General features: G+C 35.0%; 1 protein-coding gene across 1 annotated transcript in view; it reads right to left on the reverse strand.

Moving 5' to 3' along the window:
- Positions 1-20,517, reverse strand: part of LOC132565343 (orexin receptor type 2-like) — a 61,128-nt gene that overhangs the window by 28,172 nt on the left and 12,439 nt on the right. The gene's annotated exons all lie outside the window — the stretch shown is intronic.

A 20,517-nucleotide genomic window follows, 5' to 3' on the forward strand; every position in this document is an offset into this window, starting at 1 on the left:
TTTAATATTAGGATTTCACTTTTATCCAATCAAAATCTTGAGATATTAACGTTGGTTTGGCTACCTTTGTAAAAACGACAAGAAAATACTGGCATGAGAACACAGTCATAATCAAACCTCAAATTCGGTACAACTGAAGTATATTATGAACTAAAGAAATATTTACAAGGATACTAATGAAAAATGTAAGGAGAATGAGACCAGGCGTTCTGGATCAGTACGTGTCTTCTGCTTCATCGCCGAAACCCGCAAGGTAAACCTTGGTCAATCCAGGCAAGTAATGTGATGGTCTCAAATGGGAACAAGTTATACAGCAACGAAACCAGCATGCCAAATAACGAGCATCAAACACGGTGTAGGAAAAGATAAAGAAAAGCGGTTGGAGTAGAAACTCTGTCTAAATTCCGAATTCTAATAGGTAAATATTATGGACGGGGTCAATAAATTTCGATGTTGACATGAAGAGTTCCAAAGTTTCAAATCCACTTGTTTGAGGGTGAACCTGATATTGTTTTCTCAGTTAGTTTAAAACAATTCTATATTTATACACTGAAGCAGGTGTCAGCGGAAATGATGCAAAACTGGCAAATATTTACATCCGCCATTTCAAGCACAACTACAAAATTGTCTTATTTACTACATAGATCTGATGTTTAAACGCTAATCTGTCAGATATTCCATGTTTTAAACAGATATATATATATATATATAAACATACCATCTAAATCGGACGTTGCATATATATTTTTGTACCTGAACGAGTTTCCCCCGTGTATTTTCCAGATATCTATTAACAGGTTTGATAGGATAAAAGAATAAAATACGTAACAGGTTAATGATGTTGTCATTTGTTTACTGTTCTTATCTAATTACCTATGTAAGATTCCACTCTTTCATTGAGATTATTTGGGATTGTTTCTATGCAAGACTATGACGTAATTAATCTTCCGGAAAAAGAGCTAGATCGATCGACTCAGCATACCGTTACAAAACTGAATTAATAATGTCCACTGACATTTCAAACTGAATTTTAGCTGTTTTTCTTTGTTTTTCCCAGTTATTTGATAATACAATGAACGTAAAAGAAATGCATTTTTATGCATTCCCTTTAAAACTATGACAAGTAACGGTCATTGGATGCACTGCAAATGTATTTTATATGGATATTACAATAATTGATCTGGACAGGAAAACAAATCCCTATTAATTGATTCTGAATTTTGATGTAATTTTTAAGACAGCAAGCAGGTCGCCAATGTGAACGACTGGATATCGGGGACTGTGAAGACTTGTGAATGGTTAATCTTATGGCTGCCTCACGTGTTAACTGACAAGGGTGTTTACACCATGCAAGAACTACAGATGTAAGACTGAACGAAATAACGCAAGCCAAGCTAATCTGGTGTTACACTTGTATCACTGTAAGGCTTAAACAAGGAAGCCTGAACGGAAACCCTACTCAGTTATGCAACTCTTATGTGAGATGAGATGCACGCGTGAGTGGTAAGGTCTCGAATAAAATTCTATCTTAATTGATGATGGAAACCTAAACCACAACGCCTGTAGTCCAAGGAAATCACACGAGCCATTCCCAAACTTTTTCAAAAGTGGGTCCCTTTGGAGATCCATCAGCAAAACAATGATGCATATCGTTATTCAATAATGAATAGCTAGTTTTTAGAAAATTTATCAAAATGATTCTGCTGAGTTAAGAACAGAATAGGAAGTTCAAATCTCCCAATCCCCACTGTTGTGTAAATGTATTATTTAAGACGTAGATCATAGAGAATATTTGAGCTGTTATTGAAATCTCGCCATAAACTATTAAGGAAGAGTGATATGGGCCACATCCATATATAGAACAAGTAAATCTCTATAACTTATTTAATGTAAGTGAAATTGAAATACAAATCTTTTAAATGAAGTGCAATCCACATATGTTGTTTACTATTATTTTGATTTGATGTTGATGGTGTTTTTCCATCAGAAGTATATCAGACATTTCAAATTCAAGTCCATTTAGGAAATTGGACATTCGTACTTCCCAAGAAGGATATTCCGAAAGAGTAAAAGCATTTTTCTTAGAACACCGAAAATAAAGATCCTATTATTTGCCATTACTGAAATCGTATTGGGACACCTAGTAGAGCATTACGATTGGAACTTCTTGGTTAGATAACACCATTATGATAGAGTTTTATCGTTATCGTTAAATAGATGAGCAGTTTCTGTGAACCAATGTGCTTATTGCTATCAACATATAGAGGTGTGTTGGGTTTAGTAGGCGGTAGGGGTCGCAGATACATTGTACTTAAATGGAAAAACTTCTTTGATAAGAATGACGTGCGACCGTTTGCGTTGTTGCTCTGGGAAATAGAAAACTTGAAACGCCAGTTGCTTGGGGAAAACAATGGAAACACAGTCACAAATTATTACATTAGACTTTTGAAGACCGCAAACATTTATATTATAATGTGCATAAAACTTGACATAGATAAAAAAGATTCTCACAAAATCTATAGACATAATGGTATAAGCGAAGGAATGATTGTTTAATGTTCTCACAAATATCGGACACGGAGAACCATAAATCTAATGATATATTATCAGAATCCAGGAGGACATAAAAACACATAGAATTCTTAAACATACAATGTAAAATAAATATTAGTCTGAGCCAAAGCTTATCTTCTATTAGACATTTCGGCCTCCATTATACAGAGAAAAGAAATTAGTCACATTCGTTTGCGGTAAGATTTCAGATTTACTTATGCATATATTCCATCAACTCCAGTAAATTTCCTTGGTTGGTAGAATTTATAATTAAATCAACGAAGATCTCCATGCTAGCTTGAATTTAACTGGAGAAACGTGAGTGTGGCAGCAAAACGTTGTTTAAAAAAGGTGAATTCTGGCTCCACTACAACTTTTCAACATTTTTGTTAACTCCACTATGGTTGTTTTTCCCCCATCAAGTTTGCCAAGTTATATTTTTGCGAGAGGAAGTCAATGAATTTGTTTATCTCACACACAATAAACATCAAATATCTGAAGCATCTTATCGACAAATGACAGAACGATATCATCAAAACAATGAAATTCTTTACCGAAAACTTGTGCTTTGTTATCATTAAGTAATGCATTTTGAAACTACTTGTCAGATATGTTTGCCATCGACATGACACGTGAACAACTTGCGATCGCAAATATAAACATAAATACAACAAAAAAAATCCCAAAATCTCATTTCTACAACAAATTCCGATGCAAATTTCACTGCTTGGAAATTCCATTAATTCTTCACAATATTCGACAAATCTCGTCAAAAATACACAGATCAGTTTTCTGTCGCATATAGCATAGCTGTCTACCGCTGTTAGAACATTGCAGTGCTTAGTCAGTGTCGACAGGTGCTCTCTCGGATCAGTCATTTCCGTCAGTAGTAATCCAAATATAAGATGTAAATTGTAACAAGCTACATTCGTAAAATCGAAGGCTCTTTTAGCGCTGCACGGACGAAATTGGTTTTTTTTTTTGGTAAAAGGAATTTACAGCTCTGAATGTTGAAGTAGAACGGTCAGACAGTTTGTGAACATGAAAACATTTGTCTGTGATTTGGCATTGTTTTTTCTTGTCGGACCTTTGGAGGAAATGCATTTTCTGCGTGTAGCGTACAGTATAACGTTGGCAAATTACTCTGTGTAATGTTGTTACTTTTGTTAAGTACTAAATTTTCGCTTTAATTGTGATTGAAAAAAATAATAAGAAGACTTGTAACAGATACATATTTTTTCCTTGAAGACTTTCGTAACATCGCAAACATTTGGAACATCAAAACAAACAATATCTACAGCATTTCATATTCTTAATTTCATATTTTAAAGAGGTTTTTGAATTGCGGATATAAAATAGCTCATTTCTGTTATTAATGCTTGTGCAACTATTTACACCTTGTATTATATCAATTCAACATTCGTTCACGTGAGCACCCCCTCCTTCCCATCCCCTTCATCTTCTTCTAAAACGGAATACACATGGAAGAAATTCTAACGATAATAGAAACAACACAGTTAAGTATATTGGCGTAAATTGTATGAGTAAGTAAGACTGTACACGTGAGTGAGGGCGAAGAGGAGATAGAACTAATCTTGCTGTTTATTTTGGATAACGCACGGTGACGCGTAATGTTTTCAACGCCTTTATGAGAGCATATCTGAGGTTAGAACGGAACACAACATGCAGTATACCTAATTTATAGACCCTGATGAAGATGAATTCTGTTGAAATCAAAAGCATACATATATTCCTACCAGGGGTACTTTCTTTTCACGATTTGGATGTAAGAAGATTAATGACATATGTAGATTTACTTTCAAAATAATTACAACTGTACGAGTTTGTTGAATGTTCAGACAACTTCTTAAGCAGTTTGATTCAATTTCAATCTTCTTTTAATGTTACCAATGTTTATGCTTTAATGAAGCTGAATAGAGACTTTCATGCAAACGAAAAATATCCAATCGAGATACGTTAATGTTATGTAAACACGATATGTATTTTGGATATTGATAGTAGGATGTGATTTTTCTGACGCAAGACATTAGTTTCGTATTTTCGCTGTTCAGTTCGTTCTAGATTACTCCACATTAGAGATCGCATGTCATAAATTATTGTCAACAATCTTTGATGATCTACGATCGATGTCAGCAGTTTACATAACTCTGGCCTCTTATTTACACCTAATGGTGACGAATGGTAAATGGGCATTTAAGTGATTTTTAACATAATACTAATGTCGGTGTCTAAATAAGAATCTTACCATACGTGTTACGCACGCCATCGTTACGTATTAAGGCTTAACCGCACTTTAAAATTAACGTTTGATGCTAATCTCGCCGCTTGTACGAAGGAAGTCATAAACCCTGCCTTTGAAACGCTTTTTCTTATTTCTGCCTTTAATTCTTTCGGTCGGAAATTGATGATGCTGCATAATTGATCAGATATATTGATAACGTGGTATTATTCAAGCTATTTAGTCGACTGATTACCTTTTAGGACCGTCTTCCCTCGGACCCAGCTGTTGAGCGATTACAACTAATGGTCATCTCCCTATGGTTGAACTCATTTAGTGGCTAAACAGTCGTTCAGGAAAACATTTTCTGAGCGTGACTTATATCTATTCATCATGTGTACCCCTACACTACACTATTATATGCATTCACTGCATCATTCCATGTTACATTAACTTTTCTCCGGCATTGAGATGCCATCTGTTCAAAACATATTGAAATCACAATGGTTAACAGTTTCAGAGTAAACTACATTCTGTTTAATTTAGAAGTCCCTTATTGTTTAATTAATTGTACAGTTAAAGAGCTATAGTAGATAGTTAAAATTAAGATAATTTACATTGATAACATTCGTTCATGTGGAATGATATTGATTTGAAATAAGAGCTTACGAATCAGAATGATTTTGATAAACACATCTGTGCTGATCCGCATATGCGTATTTCAAATAATTTCCTAATGTTTGTAGGAAATCACCAATGGACTTGTTTGAAAATTTTAAGTGACATAACGCATGAACGTACTTGTTATCTTGATGGATAAATATCCTATAGGCACTGTGCCGCGAAATCAAGTGTATATAATTATACGGGAGGTTTCTAATAAGTTAATTTGGCAAATTACACAGCGGCTTTTAAAGGGATCAGCATTGTTTTGTCTTACTTACAAGTAAAATAGTTTTTGTTATGTTGTTGTGCGTGTTTGTGGTGTAGGTTGTAGACACAATATTTAGTTCCTATATTATTATTAACAAGCAGACAATCTTCTTACTTTTTAAATTTTATAGCCATTATAGGCTGCCGGCAACATCTTGTATTACGTCATGTAGACACAAGGTCGCTTATGATGATAATAAACAGTAATCTTACCTAAGTCGCTTATCGCATCATAAAATAAATTACCAATTTAATGCATCTCTTATACAATTATATGTACCAATTATACTGATAACGATAACTATATCCCGGTAATATTACACTGAAGCCCTACGTTTCTGTTTCGGACGCGAGCTTGAACGAAAACTAAGTCACTTTGGCTTTTATCAAGATGTATCTGAGACAGCAATGATACGCTGGATTGTAGGATATCTGTTCGAAAGTAGAGTGCACGTGTGGTCTCAGTAGATGGTTTCGATGTGTTGCCGTAAAGTACTGTTAGTTAAAAATGTTCAACAGATATGATTTTTAGTTCAGCTTGTTACATAATTTATTAAGAGAGAATAAAAAACCCAACACCATATCTGCCCAATGCAAGATCTGCACGTGAATCTAACGAACAAATATCACCACATATAGTGATTTAACGATATCATCATTGCTAGGGTCAGTCGGTATCCGTCGGCCGACGATAAGGTCGCTGGCTTGATCTGTTCTGACGCAGGCAGCTAATATTTTGATTGTGTTTTTTTATATACCTATTGCACGATTTTCTATTAGTAAGAATTGAAAATACATTTGTGTTAGTACAAAAATGATTAAAACATTCACTCATTGTGAGACCGGATTATCAGATTTAAGAGAATGGTGGTGTCGATGATATTAGGATCAAACTTCTTCAAAGACAATTAAGAATAACTGTGTTAAGAGTATTGATTGAACAGTAAGGGACTTGGTCTGAGAACATATCACAATGTGGACACATTAAAGACAATGTATACGTATTTATGAATGTATTCGTGAGATATCACTTTCTCATTAACTCCATATCAAAACACAAAGGCTTGAATTGTATTACGAACAGTAATTATTACCTACTTTAGATATACCTATATAATTATATCCCACCTTCAGCTCTTTTTTATAATGTCTTTTCAACAGTACATCAATGTAATTAATTCACTAATTAACTCGATTTGTATATCTTTAGTAATTCCATATTACACGCACATAACATGTATAATGTCTGCACGTGTTGCACAGACCGGTGGAAGGAGCATACCGTTTTATATACATGCACGTGTAAGAAATAAGGAACGATGGACTCTTTCCATCAATGCAGGACGATTTTTCAACATACAGTTGTTGGATCACATAACGTTTGGTGTTATTACATTTACACTGGAATTTCATACATCGTGTACGTTCTGTAACACATACACCCGTGTATACAGCAGATCACATCGATAGTGTGAGAATGTCAGAACACTTACCATGTTCAACTTAAACAAGGCCCAGATGTGTCCTAATTGATGAGATCACAGATCAAATCCAATACTTTTCTAATACCTATTCAATCGCTATTATATGAGTCTTTTTTTAATCCTCCATATTGATTTACGATTAAACACAAAACCGTCCGAATGTGAGATCCGATCTTTTGATTGTACAATACAATCGTACATCGTGCGAATGTACGCACGATATGATACACGCACGGTGTGCGGAATACATGTGTTGTAATTGAATGGAGGAATGGATCAAATATTTACTCCCTATAGGCAACAAGGTCTGCGTGCGTGTAAGTTTCCAATGGAAAATAGTTAAGTGTGTAAACTGATTTGAAAAGGTTATTAATACATAAACTGTAAACGAAAATAGTTTACATACTTCAGCGGTAATCTTATTTTGGCAATGAAAAGTTTTCTCCAAGGTCTGGTATTCTGGTACCGACACCAGGTATTCCGATCATGGCACCTAGAATTCTGGTTCCGACACCAGGTATTCTAGTACCGACTGCAGGTGTTCCAGTCCCGACACCAGGTATTCCTGTACCGACTACAGATATTCTGGTCCCGACACCAGATATTCCAGTACCTACTACAGACATTCTGGTCCCGACACCAGGTATTCCAGTACCGACTACAGGTGTTCTGATCCCGACACCAGGTATTGCAGTACCGACTACAGATATTCTGGTCCCGACACCAGGTATTACAGTACCGACTACAGGTGTTCCAGTCCCGACACCAGGTATTACAGTACCGACTACAGGTGTTCCAGTCCCGACACCAGGTATTCCAGTACCGACTACAGATATTCTGGTCCCGACACCAGGTATTCCAGTACCGACTACAGGTGTTCTGATCCCGACATCAGATATTCCAGTACCGACTACAGATATTCTGGTCCCGACACCAGGTATTCCAGTACCGACTACAGGTGTTCCAGTCCCGACACCAGGTATTCCAGTACCGACTACAGGTGTTCCAGTCCCGACACCAGGTATTCCAGTACCGACTACAGATATTCTGGTCCAGACACCAGGTATTCCAGTACCGACTACAGGTGTTCTGGGCCAGACGCATCTCAATTCATATGATTGTTTTCTCTGTATAAGCGTTCAATAGATACCTCGGGAAATATGACGGTCATAATCATAAGGATTGAAACAGAACATCGTGTTACGAGATTTTTATTTAATAACCCGAAGAGCGTTAACACCATTAATCTCTGTTAACCTTGGATAACACCTGGCGTTCACCGTGATCCCATTACAAAAATTGATTCGGGATGTAAATCGTTTAAACGACATTAGATTATTTTGTCCCTGACATTAACATCGTTAAATACACACGATGATACAAGAACGGAGATTACATTATGGCGCTCCTGCAACCTAATGTGAATTCCGTTCCCATTCAGAAGTTATTTTTCTTTATTTTTCCCAGCTTCCCTCCTTTTCTTATAACTGTATTAGCTTCAGGAGGATATATTTAAAAACTATATCCATTATTTAATTTTAAGATGCTAAATTACCCATTTATTGTCGTGATAAGAATTTTGCACAGCGGCACAAATTATTATACCATGATTTGATTTCTTGAGAAACAAGAGTATGGCATTTGTATCAGTTCAAACTGTCGAATAACACCGATGGAATTTATTTCCATTAATATCTTTAATTGAGGTCCCGGTTGAATTTGTCTCCCCTGACTATGTTTCTTATCTACGCTTGTTTTTCCTTTACACTTGGCTCTGATATATGTATTTTCTATTTATGTTGTGTTTTTAGAGTGGTTCGTTTAGCAGCTTATCTTAACTGATACTAGTTTGTCATCATTCACCGTAATTTTCTTTGGATATTTTAAATTCAACAGACTTCCGGCTAAACCAATTGTACTTTTACAGTCGTACTTAAATACAGTAAGATGGGCTGTTCAATTAAAAAAGACAGCAGATCTTCAATAAGGGACTCCTTACCAAACTTTTGCCATGTAATTAGCTGCTTTGCTATTTACACTCGAAATACTTAAAGCACACCGTGTTTGAATTCTAACAGTTATAGATTAAACCTAATCATGTTTTAATGTTGAGGGTTTAAGTACAGTTCTAGAATGTATAAACTGCACTTCATTGTTTCAGAAGATGGTAAGAACAGTGCGTACTGTCTGCAGCTTTAGGACGTATGCACATTTGGCTGGCGTATTGGAATAACATCAACATCAGTTTTCGATCATCACGGTTAGGCAATGAACGGGGATTCTATATGTCGACTATTAAGGAGAACGAATTTTAGACGATCCAAAGGTGAACTTGTGCGCTTTGTGGTAGAAATCAGTATTAAAGTCTATTTTTTTACACCAGAGAAAAACATTTCCACTGAGATATAACTTTCATACTTTACATGAATAAGACATTTACATGTAGTTTATTATGAGAGTGCATTGGTTGCTGGTGGTCTGGTTTTGAGCATCATATCACATTAATGACACAGAAAAAATCATACGCAATTTTTTATCATTTAAACATAACATTATTTACGTTTTTTTTTGTGTCAATCAAACTAAATAATGTCACGTTCTCAAATGAGAACAAGGTATACAACAACAGAACCAACACGCTAACCAACAAGTATCAAACACGTCCAGCTTCTTATCACATAAATAGATTATTTTTCTTAATGAGATAATTATGACAATTGTAACACTTCCCCCTAATTTTCGTCAGCTAGCATCTTTTAAAATCTTCTAAAAAAAGTTAGGATTTTGTTTGTCAATTGACGACTTCTTGCACGCAAATCATGATATTGGGAACTGGCCCTTGATTATCGAATCAAATGCGACATATCAACACCATAGGTTATGAAGGCAGGGGTATTGCTATCCAGAAAGGAAAAATTCACAATAAGAAAATCATCAAGTCTATTATACAGCTTGATGGTTAGCTGTCCATTTTGATTTCATTGTAAAAAAAGATGGAGATATGCGGCTAATGTTAAAGAGTCTGTGGTGTCTTGGATTTCCAATTCTGGTTGGTATATACGATGGAAGTTGTCAATAAATTATTGTTACTTAAAAACAAGACGTCATCAGTATATCTGAAAGTGAAATTAAGCAAATTTCCAAGGTCTTAGTGGCCTATTTATATAAGCTATTCAATAAATTCAGCCTCGCATGAAAACAAAAACAAGTCAGCCAGCAGAGGGGCGGAGTTGGTTCCCATAGGTAAGTCAATGGTATGTTGGAAGATCTTACCACCATCATTTAACCAAGGTGTGGTTCTTCATGACAAATTTCTCGCTGGTTTTAAAATAAGAACACATTTTTGTGATGTATTGTTGACAGATAAGATTACCTCCTCTTCTAACCTAATTGCTTCGGTTTCAACGTATTTTTAATGAGAAAAGATTGTTTTGTTATTTTGCTTTGGTGGTAGTTCGATGATCTGAATGATGAAAGCATCAAATTAGCGTTTTTGACATCAGTTTAAAATATATCTAAGGCTAAGAATTAATTTATGCTGTCCATCCACCAAGTTAACAAAAAATACGTCTGGCTCGTTTTGGTTATGCCACAAGAACCCACAATATTGAGGTTCAATGCCGTCCATCTGTTCCTAAACCGGAATATAATGCTACAGATCTCTACTAACTAATCATACATATAATTGAATTTGATATTGATTTGTAGACCTGAAAATTAAGTGTAGAGAAATTCTGGTTTGGTATCTTTCCCTAAAGAGACATCAATATACAGTGGTGACTATGCACCTACGCTTGGCGTTCTGTCTTAACTAGGTGGCAATGAGAAACCCTCGGTACAAAGTAAAGCTATTTTGTACCGTCATTATATCAGGTACAATTATGATTATATTAACTCGATTTTAGTGCAACGCGACCATTATTCATTTTCTATTTAACAACAACTGTTTAACAGCAAAGTTATCTATAGATTTTTGAATATGATTGAAACAAAGATAATCTAATTATGTAAAACCAAGGGTTTACTGTCACACATTGTTTTCCAAATAAGGAATACATTTTATACATATTCCAGTATTATGATAGTTCAAGTTACAGCAGAATTCTAAGTACCAGCCTCGTCCATATTACATTTCTATTGTCTAAATATACTTACTCAGGTAGTTGCTTAACCATACCCTTTTATCTTAACTCCTTTCTACTAGACATACGGTAGTATTCCACTAATCATATTTTGGCTATATATATCTAGATGTCGAGTGGAATGTGAACTCCATAGAGCTTCAAAGATTTTTTAATAGATTCTTACTTCCGCTGATATAACTTTTAGAATATGGCATGCATTTAATTGAACCAAACTGAACTTACAGAGAAGGTGTCGATGATTAAGTATAACACGAATATCCTCTCTGAACTGCTATTGGAATTTTTTTCTTTTACTTTTTATTTCTGAGTAGGTGTTTATTTCTATTGATTCCAATAGTTTGCTTTTCCTGTTGGTTAGTTTAGTTAATGGATGATATAGCAGTAGTGTCAAGTGTTTAGCAGCACAGTATGCTGGATGTAATTCGGCGTGAATGGCATATTCACTGTATAGTGTGGCCTAGTACACGTTTATAAATACAGGTGAATGTAAATTCACTTTATGGATAAAATACAGTTAATGTTGATGAAGTGAATTAAAATAATGTGAATTAAACTACACAGATATAACATTCAGTTGGCATTGGACAGGAAACTAAAATACCGTTTTGTGAAAGAGACATGCGATATTTGACATTTGCAATACTTTTCTGTGGAACATTTTGATATACCGTATGTAATGTTTCTATGGAGGGTTAACATATCAGATTAAGATATATGGGGATTACATTTTATAGGCGATAGTGTTTCCTATGGGAGACTGGTTCATAGACTTTCAGTACACAAGAAAAAGGTTAGTAGTACCGATAACCAAGGCTGGGAACATGTATGTATATCTGGTTCATGTCGTTAGATTATATAAGTGCATTACATGATGGTACGTATTGAATGTCTCAAAAGACAGGCTTGTATTCTTCAAAGATGTCGTTTTCACCATAGGTTGAATACAAAACATATACAGATCTTTCGGTGTGACAGAATGTTTAGAAACTTTAAAGTGGCATAAATGAATATAGAAAATATTAATTTATCACGGAAGATGCTCTTACTACACAGCTTGATGAAAAACGGACTTTTTAAAAATAGTAATTGATACAAGATTTGCTTTAATTAATACTATTGTTAAAATGGTCTGATATAACCTAAAATGCGTTTTTGGAAGATAATTTTGATATGTTTGCAGCAATCATAAACCGAGAAGTCAATGTATATCGTGTGCTTGTTGCCACAGGATGTAAGCTTACAGGACGTGTTAACAAAGACCAGCTGGTCAAGAATACTCAGAAAATACCGACCGGATATACCCTGTTATCAAGATGTGTAAGACCCGGATTAGATTTTAATCAGCTTCCCTGAATAAGAAATAATCAATTAGCCTTATAAAATCCTTATCAGAAAGAATACCCGATGGTATACCTAACAGTGTTTCACACAGAAATGTTCTACAAAGGACGTCAATGGGTGGCATTAAGTTGAAATCCTCTACAATTATGAATAATTAAACTCCAATTCTTCCCATCCTTACTTTCTTGTTTTACTAACCCGATTGAAAAGGGATTGTCATTTCGCCTTAGGTACCCAATTACTTTGGCTTCACGTGATGCAATCGACATGTTTACAATAAAGTAATACTTCCATTGTAGATAAAAAATACTGATTCAATTTGCTTACATTTCAATTCATGATCGTGTTTAAGTTATATCGATTGTTATTACCGAAAGTGATTTCTTTGTCAACCCATTAGTGAAAGCGATTGGTGACTTTCGAAGTAACTCCTAATAATTACAAATTAGTGTATTTAAGTGCAGCTGTGTCTAGGAAATGTTTTTTTCTGTAAAATATCCTGATATTGGCAAAGGGATGCGGTGACACACAATACCGCGGTCGTAGTGAAACAAACAAAGCACTGTCTACAGGGAAACGATTTTTGTAAAGTAAATCATTTGGTATTCATTATTTTCCTATTAGAAGTATTAGACTCGAGGAAAAGATAAGTAAATAAAAATGAAATTTAAAAAAATAATAAATAAAATGTAACCCGGCTGACCTCGACCTCCAGCCATAACCGACTTCCTTGTTTAAAACTATGTAGCTTCAGTGCCGTAGATTTATCGACTGTCTGGTAGTAGCTTGCTACGTAAGAAAAAAGTAGTCGATGGATTTCTTGAATTATTTCCAAGTCGTTTCGAAGCTTTGAAATACTGACTCTTTCAAACACATATATTCTTCAGTGCATAATGTAGCTTTTTCAACAAAATGGCAGCCTTAACGGACCGAGGACATCAGAATTTATTAGCAAATATTTCGGCAAATAAACCTTGTACAATTTTTTTCATGTGGTCATATCATCTAATTAAGCCATGACGTACTCAAATCAGTTTTTGTATAGACGCCACTGTCTTTAACATATAAAATCAGTATTATTGTATAAATACGTATTGATCTGTTATTGTTACTATACAGAGGTTACACAAGTGGTTGTATTTTGTATTACTTTCACACGAGTCAGTTCTTTATATATATACATATATATAAACGGAACGGAAGTGGAATAGATACAATTTAGCCTCGAGTGTGTGTGACCTGTTTCTACCGTAATTAAAGAGGTAGAAACCACACACCCTCTATTTGATATGATGATTAATGTCTGATACAGAATGTGATAACTTTTGATTCTGTTTCTTTTAGATCCTGATTTTTTCTGACATGTGATCCTTTTTGATGGTTTGGGTGACGAGTTTCTGCACATCTAGTTTCGCTTTTTTAAACACAACCCGTCACTTTTAACACATTTATCACCAGCTTTTCACTGAAAATGGTTTCCTAATGGCAGGCTTTAATTAACAAGGCCAATTACTAATCAGATTGATTCGACCTTCATATAGTTAGAGACTTAATCCTGATGAGAAGTGAATCACAGTGTAGTAACACTGTTCATCCTTTGTAGCATTAAATTACAGCTGGTGGTAATGTCGACAGCAAAATCATCTTCACTTCGTATATCTAGCATCGTTTTCAGAAATAGTTCATGAAGAACGTTATGTTTAAGAAATAAGAGGGTTTCCGAAAATAAATATTCTACTATCATATGAGAATAAAGTAAGTTACTGCATGTTTATCTGATATCGTGAATGTAATATTGGCGGTTGCCAAAATTGCTGCTATTTCACGGTGACTTAACTTCACTATATTCTACGCCAAACGCTATTGTATAAAAATGCGTATCGTTGCACTTAACACGGTATATGCAGAATAGGGTATAGAACTGTATCAATATACGCGTGTAGTCCTTCTGGCCTATTTCTGGGGTAAAACACGTCAGGATTCTGAATGGGATTCAAGAAATATCGAAATTGACAATAACAAAATGTAAAACATGTGAAAGAAGAGGTTTGTTATCATTACAATAGAATCCAATCCATTATTTCATATAGCAGGGAACTTTCCTACAACACTAGCACATTCTGAACCGATATCGGTATGATTCACGAGAATTCATATGTGGCACCAGAAATATTCATCAGTACTATAACATTATGAAAGTTTCTGTGCAATAAAGCAATGTTAATAGTTCATTAACGACATGTTAGGTTGAAAATGCTTTCTGACACTGATGTTACTTGGTGTTGCATGGAGTTCATGAAGCCTTTTTGTGTCTTTCATCTCATTTAGGTGTCAAGTCTCATCAATATGAAATCTAATGTGGGTGGTAGAGCTTCGTTTCCTTTTCCATGCTTTTGTGCCTTTGAAATACAATGTGCATGCTCTTTGGAATTTTGACACTGATATTTTGTGTTCTTTGTACATGCTCTCTTCATTTCCTTATACCACTATCTACACATTGTGTTTGTTTCCTATTGGTTAAAACTCAGGAATGTTCGATGTCTATATCTTAATCTGTTTGGCCTCAGATGTCTGTATTTGGTTTTTAACCTTGTACGATATGTTATCTATTATTTCATTTTGTTTCTGATAAGCGGTACGTATATCATACTAAGCAAATAACTGATTGCACAAAACATAGTTCAAAGTAGTAAAAAGGCAAATAAGGACATATCCATATGTCAACTGAATCTTAATTCGAGGTTGCAGGTGGAAGATACTGCTGGTGGACTTTAAGTCCCCGACATTTCCCGTAACCTGTTTTAACGATTTCAAATACTGCAGAATATACACATGTTCTTGACGTTCTTCTAAAAGTACAAAATTGACTAGATGAAGGGTCTAGTGCAAATAGAATTTGTTTCAATGCGGCATCTTCTGGACAATTAACAATAGATCCGTCAGTTTAATGTGTCTTCTAACATGGATATATATTATCAACTAGAAATGAAAGGGAGCAGACTGTTAATGCTATATGCTTATAATGCATTAAGATACTGGAAATAATCACTTTTCGGCTCTATATTTCAGATGAGGTAAAACAGACTTTAAAATGAAATATCAGAGAATCTTTGTAAAATTTACATTGTTCATGTAGGATTAAATCAATAAGTCGGCCAAGTACACTATACTTAACTGATATTCAAAAATCTTCCAACAGCTACAAGCCAAATATTATTGCTTTCGAGAAACCTTTTCATAAATAAATATCCGTTTTGTAAAATGCTCATTGATCTGACCAGGTCGCTACACCAATACACAGATTACAAAATTTGATGAAACGGCGACTGATGTTAACTCGTGAAATGTACTAACTTTGTATCCAAAACACCTTGTCTTATTTTCCTTGTTCTGTTAGACGAGTCTTCTTCTTGTTCATTTTTCCCCCCAGTTTCATAGAATTCGACATTGAAATAAGACTCTAAAAGATGGTTGTCATGTGTGTGAAAATGTTTTGATATGTGTATTTGATGTGTTCTTGGTGACACCGGATCCCATCATATAATATGACATTTTCAAGGTTCTTAACATGTTCAATTAGTCCTGCACGTACGAACAATGACTGTAAAACCTTGGTGATCCACACAGTGAAAACTGAGCACGACTTTCTATAAAAAGAACACCTGATGGAAGTTACTTTACATATTAATGAAATAAAATTACGTAATGTTGATATCAACTGTTCTCCATAATAGCGTAGATATTATGTAGATTATCACAAGGTGGCGTTCTTGTCTATTTATGTTACCGTGGTTATAAAACGGCAATGGGTTGTCGACCGTTAATTGCGTAAGATTGCATTACATAAGGTAAGTTTTTTTATTCAAAATATCTTGCTGATCGAAACAGTTCTATACTGTGTAGTTGTTCAATTTTGTAGGGCTAATATTTTGCTGTTATCCCTGTTTGGGCTTGTTCACAGGTATTAAATTTCACAAATGTCTATGAAATGGTAACCGTACATACAGACATAACCGATATATTTCCTTGACTGTATAAATGTCTATAAACTGGTAACCGTACATACAGACATAACCGATATATTTCCTTGACTGTATAAATGTCTATAAACTGGTAACCGTACATACAGACTTAACTGATATATTTCCTTGACTGTACAAATGTCTATGAAATGGTAACCGTACATACAGACATAACGGATATATTTCCTTGACTGTATAAATGTCTATAAACTGGTAACCGTACATACAGACATAACGGATATATTTCCTTGACTGTATAAATGTCTATAAACTGGTAACCGTACATACAGACATAACGGATATATTTCCTTGACTGTATAAATGTCTATAAACTGGTAACCGTACATACAGACATAACCGATATATTTCCTTGACTGTATAAATGTCTATAAACTGGTAACCGTACATACAGACATAACCGATATATTTCCTTGACTGTACAAATGTTGCGTGTTAAGTGTCACCTTATCGTTGATCGATTTACTTCTGATCTTTTAATAACGATCACTTCGTTAACAATGCAGTAATCTTTCAGTCATGTCTAAATCAAAAATGTCCGCCGGCAACCATCATGTTTAAAGGTTATACTCAAAATAGGCCATTTACAGTTTGGAACCCTATTTATAAACTTTTTTCCACAGATATCGATTCAGTATTTCTGGAAAAATAACGATTAAAATATGATTGTCACAACAGTGACCATTTGAGGTCATATCAAAATATGGGCTATACTCTAAACAAGGCATGTTTACAGAATAAGGAACACCTTTTGATTATTTGAATACAGTTTTGGGAAGATCTGTGAGGGTATTTTCATAAATATTTCCGAACGGATTGACAGTAACGCGGACCGTCGGCGGGGAGAAAAGCGATTTGATAAACCCCAATCTGATAATTGTGTGTGAAAACGGTGGCATCTGGTTTTTATTTCGATCTAGATTATCTGCATACCTGAAGTGTACAACATTACAATTTTGTAAAACATATCTGATTGAATCATTGTATTGTCTATAAAATCGTTGTGATTACTGATTGGCATAGAATAAATTTCAGGGTCTGGTACCAGAAGTACAAATCTGAGGCATCGCACCTGATGGAATAGTGAAAATCAGGCAAACACATTAACATATTATGATCTCTTTTATGTACGATAGAAAAGTCCACTGACCCATAATATCCAAGAAGTAATTGTTTTCCGTCTGTACCTAAGTTCTTCCGTATGTTAACACGCATATCAAGAATAATACTGCATTGCACCTGATGGTCAATTACGATTAAGGTAATCACATACAGTCGACATATTTCAAATACTTGAAGCTCCATTGCGAATAAGGTATCACGCATGTAAATCGGAAGTTCACATACGTATGGAACCCTGGGAGGCCTGTGGAGATAACTGCGTTCTAAAGAATACGTTTAATGAGAAATAATTGCAATGCGTAAGATTATCAACGGGGGCATGTACAATGTAACACCTAAATCGGAGTCGGGTGATGAAGCAAGGAGTTACGGAATGTGTACGAGTTCAGATAGCGCATTTCCTTCCATTTAAATGAATACATAAACCACTAAGCGTTTGCAATATCCGTTGTTCATTGATCAATCAATGACTTGCTCTCTCTGTCTCGTGACTGGCAGCTCCCTTTTTACGTAATTTCTTGTGTGTCTGCATTATTTCAAAAATAGAAATCCCAGTAGTATAGACGTCCACAGTTTGACGGGATATAACTGATAAGGAATTTTAACTATATGTGGTTTCATGTTGCCATTTCATTCACATTCGACTTGTCCTCACAACTGCTTGATATCATCTTACTCAAACTCTCTAAGGAGATTAATTCCAGAACGTACGAATTTAATCCGACTTCGTCCATGGAATAATTTAAGTGTTTAGTCTTATCAACGTTCAACAGGGTTTTTTAAAATATTTTTTTATTTTCTTGATTCACAAGGTCTCTGCTTATTCAAAAAATATCGACATGGTACTTATTTTAAGTTTAGATAATAGATGATCACGCTTTCGATTTCTTCGACCACATGTACATTATATTCTGAATACTTTAGTTTTCTACTGCTGAGGTGGTGAGAAAATGTTACCTAAAATGGCAGGTCCATAGCCATTCTATAAATTCTAGACTACAGTTTTGCGTCCTACGTCTCCTCATCCTAATATGAAGCATTTTATGTCTATTTGCTTGTTGTTTTCCCCATCGATTTCGAATTGTGAATTTCCAATTTATTTGTTTCGTTTCTAAACCTGCATCGGAGTATCTTATATTATATTTATATATAAACTTTATTTATTTTACAAGTTGACAACTTATACTAATCACTCTTGTTGGCCCAGATGTAAGCGCCCGAGGGGTCTTATTGTGGGAGGAAACCGGAGTACCCGGGGAAAAGCCACATGGTCGGGGAGGTGACCTCGTACCTTTTCACGTCCGTTCCGGGAATCGAACCCCGGTCGGCTAGGTGAAAGGCGAGTGCGTTACTACTGTGCCATCCGACCACCCTATCGTATATTGGGATGACTACACACAGTGGTCTTTAGTGTGTGTTGATGAGATGTTAGCTGACCATATTTTTTTAATCAAATAACACACATATATATTAAACAACAATCCCTCTAATGATGATGGTTAATAAATACAATTTAGGTTTTCAACAATGTTACATGACAGAATCGCTTGGTAACACATTAAATAATCTGACTGATCATAACTGTTTGACGTCTCAGATTGTACAGAGATCCTTTCACTTCACTACATATATAATCCTATTGCACTTTCACCCTTTAAAAAGACACATTTTTATTTCATTAGTCTCAGTTGGTGCCTTTTATGGAAAGGTCGTACGAACCAATCAGGAGCGATCAAAGGCAAGCGCCAGGTGGTTTGTCAGAGAGACGAGAAGTAGCTTCACCGTGTTATTTCATAATTAGTGACACGATACCTCAATGGAAACATGCTACTGTTTTAATGATGAATTGCTTTGTACATTGTTCCACTTAGATCCAGACGAGTTGTGCTGATTATAGTGATAACGAGCTCAATTATCAAGTCCGACAACTTATCTATCTGAGCATCATCCAAACTGTATACACAATGTACCTATAAAAGCCCGGTTATGCAGCTTAATTCTATATCGTATGAGTACCACACCAGTAATTAAGGCAGGGAATAGTCAGTGTTGGGATAACTAATCTTACCTTCTTAAATAACAATATAGATGATTCACTCTAACTAATTGGACAAACAATAAAGAACTACTTTAATTTTACAGAAATTAGAATTGATAACCTTCATAACATTTTTCAATTTTTCCAACATTCATGGTTGTTATATAATTTCGAAAGCTATCAAATAAAAAAAATAAACAATATATACATATTTTGTCTACCATTTCCAACATGTTAGACGAACGAACTGAATTATATTTGAAGACAAACATACTTTGTTCTGTGCCAACTGCCTAGAGTGTTATCCATGCATAGCTATATAAAACGTAATATGGTGATCAAGTTGTAAATTTTCATAACGCAGATGGTTAGACAACCATACATATCTTACGTTCCTAATTTGGTTATAATGAGTGTATCCAGTCTGGCATGGCCCAGCAGGGGCTTCCAAAACAGGTGATAAGACACGTTCAGTTGTAACTCAGTCTCTTAAATACTTATTACTTTACGTGTTGAACCAATTTTTGTGACAAATATGTAAATATTTGTTACGGAAGTTAATCTTGTTTTCCCTTGACAGCACAACACATGGCTCATATCAACTCTGTCCGACATCTAGAAA

This window comes from Ylistrum balloti, unplaced genomic scaffold (genome assembly GCF_031769215.1).
Source record: "Ylistrum balloti isolate Yb309-2 unplaced genomic scaffold, AGI_CSIRO_Ybal_v1 Utg369716, whole genome shotgun sequence".
In the NCBI taxonomy this organism is placed as follows: Eukaryota; Metazoa; Mollusca; class Bivalvia; order Pectinida; family Pectinidae; genus Ylistrum; species Ylistrum balloti.